The 9,554-nt window shown below is 51.1% G+C and overlaps 1 long non-coding RNA gene across 1 annotated transcript; it reads right to left on the reverse strand.

The window, feature by feature from the left end:
• Positions 1-901: 901 nt before the first annotated feature.
• On the reverse strand, positions 902-7,302 carry LOC140687378 (uncharacterized). Its single transcript, XR_012061634.1, has 6 exons — positions 7,182-7,302; positions 6,720-6,916; positions 5,014-5,130; positions 4,420-4,594; positions 4,210-4,301; positions 902-988 (listed from the first exon to the last, which is right to left on the reverse strand). It is a non-coding gene; the product is annotated as an uncharacterized lncRNA (long non-coding RNA).
• Between the last annotated feature and the right edge of the window lie 2,252 nt (positions 7,303-9,554).

The raw sequence follows: 9,554 nt of genomic DNA on the forward strand, positions 1-9,554 counted from the left end.
AAACAATCAGGGGACAGAGGAATTCCAGCTCCTGACTGTCTAGTCTGTCCCAGCCCATCAACGACCCCGCGAGATGTTTAATAACATTCCAGTTTTGCAGATTAGGAAACAGGCTGAAAGAGGTGGGGGCTGGGTTTGGGTGCACAGTTAATTCAATTGCCGCTGGACCCCACACTTCCCATTGCCTGAAGGCACCCTAATCCTCACTGGGACCCCTGTGGTCCCCTGACAGCCCAGCACCCTGATCAAAGGGCCCCTGCGGGAGTGGGAACCCCTCTTGAGTGTGGAGAGTTCCCTGCCCCGAGATGCCATGCATCAGCAAGCTCCCGCTCACCCCAGGTTAACATCAGCCCAGCTGTACAGTCTCCCAACACGCTTCCCTCCCTGCCAGGCACCCCCATCCTTACCACCGAGAGTACTGCAGGAATTCAGGCACAGGGATGCCCAAATCAACACGAGCCCACCGGCTATAGAAACAGCAGACTCCCAGCCCCACCTGGGTTGCGAGGGGACAGAAGGTGTCCTCAACTTCCATGTGTCTAAGACAATCTTCTTCAGCGGGAGGTTCTAGAGAAAAATAAAAGGTCCAAAACATAGTTCGGTGAGGAATTCCTCCAAGGACCTGACTCCAGTGTCTACAACCATGTGTACCTACCCCCGGACTTGGGGTGAAGGTGGATTATTGATCAGCACAACCCCTGGTGGCCCAGCTCCTTGGCTTGGCTGCCCAGAGGGGGCTGGGGGAATGGGTAAGGCCAGGGCACTCAGGAAAAGCACAGAGGACCTGACCTCTCCCTTCTGCACTCGTAAAACCTTCCCCAAATCTCAAGGCATTGGATAGAGATCTGCCACAATAATGAGATGCTCCCATCTCTTCATTCACTCCTGTCAGTTCACTTACATGCTGAGCATCCACTGGGTCCCAGGACATGACACATAGGATGGCTGATGGGACAGGCTTGGTCCTTCCCCCTGGAACCTGTTCAATCTGATCAAAGAATGATCACTCATAAAGAGTTTCTCAAAATTATACAGAGACCAAAGACCAACTGCAGTGTGAACCAAATTTAAAAATATATATGAAGATCCCCCAGTCTCCCCGCCTAAGGTTAACAGCATAAAGCAAAAAATTCTTGCCTTTAATCACCAGGGAAGTTGTCACCCCCTCTCAGGTGGAAAGGAGACTTATTCTTTGAGCACGTCACAGAAGTGCTCCATCGGATTGGACCAGGGCATCTACATTCATTCAGCAAATGTGTATAAGCTCCTACTACATACGGGAATCTCCTAACTAGACCGTTCCCAAGGCTCTCGGGCTTTATCAGTCAACAAAATAGGCATGACTCCCCATCACTGGGGGCTCAGAATTTTAGCAGAGGAAACAGGCAGCATGTTGGGGTAGCAAGAGTTTGGAAAAATTTTTAAAAAAGAGTGATATGAGCAAACTCGGGTGATGGCGGTGGGGTGGGAGGCAGGCAGGAGAGAATAAGGCAATCCTGGCAGATCTCACGGAGTAATGAACTTGAAGCAGAATAGATCTGGAGGAAGAAGGAAGAGCCGGAGCCAGAGGCCCCCAGAGTGAGGGGGAGAGTGTGGGCAGAGAGGCAGAGCACGCCGGGTCCTGAGGCCTTTGTGACGACTTTGGCTCCTAATGACATGGTGACCCGTTTAGTGAGTTTTGAGGGGAGGGGTGATGTAGTCCAACTTATGCTTTTGTGTTTGTGTTTTTTGGGGGTAAGTAATTTATTTATTTTAATGAATGTGCTGGTGATTGAACCCAGGATCTCAAGCATGCTAAGCATGCGCCCTACCACTGAGCAACACCCACCACCCCCAATGTATGTTTTTACAGGCTCCCTCTGACTCTGTGTGGATGAGAGATTGTAGGAAAGCAAAGATGGGAACAGGAGGCTATTGGTATCCAGGAAAGGCTGAAGGTGGCTCTTAGGAGGGCGGGGAGCAGAGAGCAGGTATTTAATTAAGACAGAATATCCAGAATTTTCTAACAAGCTGGATTTGCTGTCTGTGAGTGTAAAAGAAAGAGAGAGAAAGGACATGGTTCCAACATCTGGGCCTGGACAATGGGAGGGATGTCCTCTCCATCCACAGGGGATGGGAAAAGGTGGGGCTGAGCAGGTGGAAAGGGGCTGGTATCAGCTCAGTTCTTCAATGTCATGGTTAAGGGGTGTATTACATATTGCCACAGAACTGCCTAATAGGTAGAGGAATCTGTTTTCTTTTTCTTTTTAACATTTAAAAAATATTATTAAACATATTAATTGTATTATGTGAATGATTTGGGAATTTTGTTTCATGCCAAGTTATATGTTATATATAGCCAAATGGAACATATATCAAAAAGGGGAGAAATGAGGGCTTTTACATAAACTGACTGTCCGTAACGTAGGTAAAATTTCAATAAAACCAGTCTTCAGGGCAAAAGCCTCATCTCGGTGTTACATAAAAATAAATGAAAAACGACTATGTTGATGTACCATTATTTCATGTTACATAATAGCCCCAAACTAACAGTGTTTAACTATGAGGCTTGTAGAAATACTATTCGCTTTATTCACATAAATACAGAAGTGCAGAAATGTTCTAAGGTAGAATTAGCATCTTAGTGGAAATAATACATATTTAAGCATTTTACATGATATATATGTACTGATTCAAAATTTGGAAAAGTAATTACATAGTAGAACATATGTATGAATGTGAAAGCAAGATGAATGAAAGGAAAAGAATGTGATGTGAGTCTCAGGGATAAAGGCTCAGATGGAAAGGGGAAATCAGGGAGTTTTGGAGAAATCGAGAAATTGATGGCATGCCAATTTCCAAGGCTGGGTTGCTTCCACCAAAGGAATAGCAGAGAGAGAGAGGAGAGGCCCAGGAACCCACCCTGGGGAACACCCACAGTATATGTCTGGAAAAAACAGGAGACATTGGCAAAGGACCAGCCAGCAGGCCAAAAGCAGAAACAGACAGAGAGATGGGCTGGAGGTTGAGTGAAGCAGGAACACGGGGTAGGAGGGATGGAAGAGCTGGGTCAAATGCTGCCGAGGGGCCAAGCATGATGAGGAGTCAAAATTGACCACTATATTTAGCAACATGGGGTCACTGATGGCCTTGACAGGGCAGTTTCCATAGAGCGAGGGATCAGGCGAAAAGCCAGAATGGGTGTAAAAGGGGATGGCTCAAGAGAAGATGCAGACAGCGAGTTTAAACAACTCCTTAAAGATTTGCTGCAAAGACACAGGGTGGCAATTGGTGGGGGTGAATTAGGGTCAAGGAGTGCTGTTTGTTTAAGAGGATGGACGTTTATATACTGATGGTGCCAACTAGCAGGAGAACAAAATAGATGAGGCAGTGAAAGAGAGGATGGTTTTGGGAGTGACAACCCAGAGAAGATGGGAGGGATGGGGCCTCGGGGACTTTTGGAGGAACTGGCTTTCGATGCCACTTTTAATAAGCGCTGGGGCACCGAGAGTGAGGTCACAGACATCAGAAGGCGAGCGGATGTGCTGGGAGTTGCTTGTGAAATTTCTCTTCTGTTGGCTTGTTTGCTTGTTCAAAGTAGAAAACTAACCTTACCATCTGAGGAACAAGGAGGAAGAAAGAGTTACTGGAGCCATGAGCAGAAGATAAGAAAGAGCCTTCCAGGGAGAATGGGACAGTAAAAAGGGCAGGGGGAGGCGGGGGAGTGCGCTCCCAGAAAGTTACATTTTCTCTTTGACGTCCCCAAATGTGTGATGTGTTATTACCCTTCCTGCTGTCTACAAAATAAAAATTAATTATGGTTCAGAGGAAATGCTATTTCATTCTAAGAGGCTGCCTGTTTCTCAGGAATGGTCATCTTAAACTGCAAATATTACAAACAATGTTGAAAAGATGAACCTGTGTACCTAAAATCCCCTATTTTCTATTAATCTGTTTACTACTTAGTTCCCCTATCAATAACACATAACAAATACTGCCATGATGGAGGTACATCGATGCTTAAAAGGAAATGAGATCTGTATCCTTTTGCTAAATTCCATGGCTTCCTTAATATGCAGTTCCACTTGGAATTTAGGAATGTCTGGTATAAGAAGTGAGAAACAGTTTGAGAAAATCCCGGCTCAGAATTACACATCACAACCACATCTCACAAGTATATACAGCCATAAAAAAGTTTAAAAGCAAAACTCCGTAACTACTCTTAAAGACCTTTGCAAACCTGGGCCTGCCAAGATGTTTCCAAACTGGAAAGGAACTCCAATCTCTTGCCTGGTACCAGACCAGAGGCTGGCCAGCCTTTTCTGTAAAAGCGAGAGAGTAAATATTTTCAGTTTTGCAGATCATTTTGTTGTAACCATGCAGGTAGGCAATAAGAAAGCTAAGAGCACTGGGAGACAGGAAACAAACAGGCATGCCCACACTCTCCCTTCCACTCAGGGCAGCTTCTCTGTGGTGGGGAGCTTTGCCACAATCACTTGCTTCTTTTTTCCATTGGTTTCTTTGTTTCCACCTTACTGCTCGAGCTCAGAACTTCAGGTGGGCCTGGTCCTTCAGCATCCATGCAGAGAAGGCTGAGCGGGGTTGGGAACCCCACCTGATGGAGAAGAGAGATTACTGGGAGGGACATTGTGGAGGCCACCATGACACGAGACAATCACACCTTCTGGGGTGAAAGGGAATGAAGACAAGGGAAGGACACAGTAGTGGGACCCCTAGGTCACCTGCCAGGCTTGTTCTCCCTCCACGGCAACCATGGGGGCCTGGGGGGTGTTGGGCTTCAGCTACGGTGATTAGGATGAAGGGACTCAATATAAAGGACCCTCCAACTCCTCACTAGTTTCCAAACGCAGCCCCTCTAAGTCAACCCTCTGAGTTTCTGGAACTCTGCTGGAAGAATACATGAGCAGGCCAGAACCAGAGCCCAAGCCAAACATGACAGGGATCTCGTGGGGCTGTAACCCCATGCTCAGTGGTCGGGGACTCCTTGCAAATCTGCAGAAATCCCTGTTCCACCTCATTCCTGGGAGAAACCCCAGATCTCCTCCTGCTCTGTCTGTTCTTCTCTTGAGGCTATTGTCCTGGAGGGATGCTGAGTCCTTGAACCTGGTCCTCCAAACGTACATAAGCAGCCTGTTCAATAAAACAAATTATGCACTTTTTCACATTTGCCAGTTTTTTGATTCCAGAAAGGCTGTGGGACTCATTCTCACAGTCTCCTGTGCCCCCACCACATGGTGGCCCTCTGCTCATGTAAACACGATTTCCCACAACTGCACCCTGCCTCCCAGCTTGTCAGAGGGGAGTGTCCCACAAAGACACAGGTGTTTCTGAGGATCCTGTCCCCCAGCAGAAAGCCTGCTCCTGGAGCCACGGACAGGGATCTGGCCTCCTAAGCTGCTCAGCTCTAATTCAAAGGCTAAAGTGGGGGCCCCGAACATTGCTGAATGACTTTCTGAATCACCTGGACTGGAGGGGACTGATTTTCTTTCCAGGAATGGAGGTAGCACAGCCTCCATTTTCAGGGCTGACCTTGACGATGGATCTAGTTCTCCCGACTGCACCACAGGAAGGACTGGCCCTTCCATCCCACAGGTTGGAAACCCAACCCAAGGGAGTACTGAAGCAGTGCATTGCTGCCAGGTCCAGCATCCCTGCAGAGTGGCCTCTGCCCTTGAATGACCCCCTTCCCAGGGCCTTTCTTGCCCGGACACCACCACACCCCAGGCTGTGCCAGAGCTCTGGGGCTCTGCGTGTCCAGGGCACATAGGTGGGACCTGAGCCAGGTGTCCCCTGGGCCTCAAGGGAGAGAGGTCTGCTTCTGCATCAGGGGAAGGTGACCCCACAAGGCTGGCAGGACACTCTCAATATGGACCTCCAGGAGCCCTGGGAGCAGTTTCCCTGCAGGTGTTAAGAGCCATCATCAGGAGGGCAGGCCCCTCTTTGTGCAGACCATCCAGCAGTGCTGGGCCCACGTGCTGACCTCAGAAATCTACATGCCCCCAGGATACCCCAGGCAACCTCACAACTTCGTCACTTGGTGACCTGGGTACCACGAGCTCCTTGGCCATCCCATGAGGGTGGTCCTTGCAGGCATGATCTCCAGGTTCTCCCGTTGAGAAATCCCCCTGGGTTTCTGTGGTCACAGAGAAGACACCAGAAGATTCTAGTCCTGCAGTGACCCCCACAGCAGTCAGCTCCCCTGTGCATGTCCAGGGACAAATGACAGCAATTTATTGCCAGGAACCGTGATGAACAAGGGGGTGGGATTCCATACTAAGTTCAGGATCCTGGTAACTCACTCTGCACCCCAAAAAGCTTCCATGAGAAATGTGTGTATTGGGATGTCTGTGCCCCTAGAAGAGCTGTTCCTGAGGGTTCCTGGGACCCTCCAGCCCCTCTCAAGGTTCTCAGATCCTGGGTCTAAATTTCTATCTGCCTCTTTTGGTGTACACCTGTGTCTCGTGGTCACGGGTCACTTTATTGCATGACTTGGCATGTTCTTAATGCTCGTCCTCCACCCCTGCACTAGACTTCCCAAGATGTTCCCACTGACCCTTGGCTCCCTGGGTGGCTCAGGGGGCCCTAAGTCTGCACCCTTCACTCTCCTCCTCTACCCCCACCTCTGGGGCCTCCCCTAGGTGGACTTGGAGGTGTTTGTAAATGAGTCTTACACAAGGACATGTCTGGACAAAGCAGGACCCCACCCCCGGAAAACTCACCTGCTCCCTTCTCAGAAGAGGACCCCACAGCCCCACATTGCCTCCCAGGGGTCTACTCAACACAGTCCCCCAGTTCTGGGCAAGGTGTCTCCCTGGAATCCTTGCTTCCAGGAAGAGTCTCTCTGTCCTTCTTCAGAGCTTAGAGGTGTTCCCATGTCCCTGACCACCAAGATGCCCAGCACAGTCCCTTCAGTGACCTGGAGAGACAAGGAACTTATGTGGCCACAGGTCTCACAGGACACACCTGCTGGGACCCCAGGCTAAAGGGCTGTCCTTCTGCCTTCTCAGGTGTGGCTCCCGTGGTACCTTTTTGCAGGGGGCCCAAACGGGGAGTGTGGCCCAAAGCAGTTCATGGGGCTCTCTGGGCAGGGAAGACTTGGGCCAGCTGGCCTTGCCTGGTTTCCCTGCTGGGCCACTCTGAAAACCCCCGCTCCTCTGGCTGTGGCTGGAGGCCCCTCAAACCTCAGGGCTGGGCCCTTTCTCTCAGCCTCCACTGACTCCAAAGCCACGCTGGTGCTGGCGAGGGGAAAGAGCTTTCTTGCCTTCTTTTGGCCAAGTTGCCACAGGTGGATGCTGCGGGGAGCTGGAGAGAGAGGTAGCACTTGCTCAGATGTGAGTGGTTAAGCAATTTGACACCCTGTCAACTAGCCTTAAACATTGGAATGAGGACTTTCCCGGTAAAGCTGAAAGTTACTTTCAGTAACTTGTCTAAAGATTTCTTTTTTTTTTCCTACTTAAAGACTCATAAAACCTCTCCCAGGTCATTCCTGGTATGGACCATTATCCAGGGATCAATCAGGAAATGCAGGAGGAGAGGGGTGGGGGTGGGGGAGAGGGGAGGGTCGATCAGAGCCCATGGAGGGGCATCTCCTATGCCCCTCACTGGAGCCACACACTGGGCAGTGACTTCTGGCATCCAGCTCTCCTGTTCTCAGGCCCATTCCATCTGCGGGGTTTCCCAAAAACATAATGGTGGAAGGGCCATGGAGGACACCTAGACCTTCCAGAATAGTCAGGGGGAGCAGAGTCACCATGCTGGCCCTGGGTTTGGAGACAGACCTGCAGTGGAGACCACAGGCTTCTGAGAAGCCAGTTTCGAAATAAAGGCAGTATGCGCTGGAATACCCAGTTCGAGCGAGTGCTTCATCATAGACATGTAATTAACATAGTTCTCACCACTAAATTCTGTGTTCCCAACATGCTACATGAATGACGGCTTCAACACACATTCATTTCTGAGATGTGAACAAGTGTAGAGCTGCTCTTTCATCCAGCATAATGGGCATGGCTACACCTAAGAACACTTACCAAGATTTCTCAGCAAGAGCCAATTTCGAAATAAAGGCAGTTTGTGCAGGAAAATCCTGTTGGAGTGAGGGCTTCCCCATACACATGTAAGTTATATAGTTCCCCTCACCATGAAACGCTGTTCCCAACATGCTACATGCATGAAGGCTTCGACAACATTCAGTTCAAAGATGTTAGCAAGTGGAGAGCCGCTCTTTCATTCAGCACAAAAGGCATCGTTACACCCAGGAACATTTACCCAGATTTCTCAGCTGGTTCCTTCAGCCAGATTCAAAATAAAGGCAGTTTGTGCTGGGAAGGCCTGTTGGAGCGTGTTCAGAGCTGTTTCGGGCTCTGTCCCAGCTGGAGGGTGCAAACCCCAACCTCCAGAAAGAGGGACCAAGACCCCACCCGCCAGGTGGTGTTGCCTTTGTTGGGGAACAGTGATCTTTGGGTTAGATATTTTGCGGCTCTCTCTAAAAACTGCTTTGACTTAAGTTTGCATCCTAGTCACCAGTTCCAGGGCAACAGAAAAAGCATACCCTACATCCCTTTGCACTCAACTCTTCCCAAAAGAGCAAATATTTGTCCATGAAAATACCAGCTGCTCTTCTAAGGCCCACTAAATGCCCAGCAGTGTGGGCGGTGCACTCTTGATCAGGGACAGGAGGAGAGGGAACAGCGGTCCTCCCGCAGGCTTGGCCTGGTGTGGCAGCTGCGCTGTGGGTGCGTGGTGGGGAGGGCATGCAGGGAATCCTGTTTGAGGGGCCTCTGTGCACGCCTGCATTATGGTATGAGGTTTCATACAAAGGCTCCAGGCATCCTAACTGGTCAGATACAGCCCCCACCCTTGGGCTGGAACCACCAGGAGATAAGTACCTGTAACTGGGACAGTGCCTGGTGTGGGGAGAGGTCATGGGACACTCCGGGGGCAGGGGCAGTGGTGCTGGGGAAGGCAGGGGATACAGTGAAGGGTGGAGGGAGCAGGGTCCTTTGCTTGGGGGTGCGAGTTCTTTGGGAGACCACAGGGCATGGCACACATCATCCCCATCCCATACCCCAAAATCCTAGCCCCGCCAACAAAGGGGCTGCTCTGCACCCTCTCACCGTGGCTCTCCTGTAAGACCGCACCCAACCCGGCAGCTGGCACCCTGCCTACCTCCCCTCTTGGGACAGATCCCGTCTTCTTGGAAACTGCCTAGCAGCGCGTATTCAAGGCCGGCAGCCGGGCTGGCGGATCTGCACTTTAGGTGCCCTACCTGGCCAGCCGTGCGTGCCTGGGCTCAGTCCTCTATCTTGCCCACCGGTAGCCTGGGTCCACTTCCGGTGCAAGCGGAGGCCGCGGAGCCCAGGCTGAGCCCCGCACACAGACAGGTGAGGGTGCCCCCGCCCCGCTGCCCCGCTGCCCCGCTGCCCCGCTGCCCCGCTGCCCCGCTGCCCCGCCCACTGGCGGCAGCACCGCCCCAGCCTCCGGCCGGCGCCACCTGCAGGTGAGGACGTCCGCGCGGCCCCGCCCGCCCCGGCCCCGCCCAGCTGTCCCATAAGCCT

Source organism: Vicugna pacos, chromosome 19 (assembly GCF_048564905.1).
Source record: "Vicugna pacos chromosome 19, VicPac4, whole genome shotgun sequence".
Taxonomy (NCBI): Eukaryota; Metazoa; Chordata; class Mammalia; order Artiodactyla; family Camelidae; genus Vicugna; species Vicugna pacos.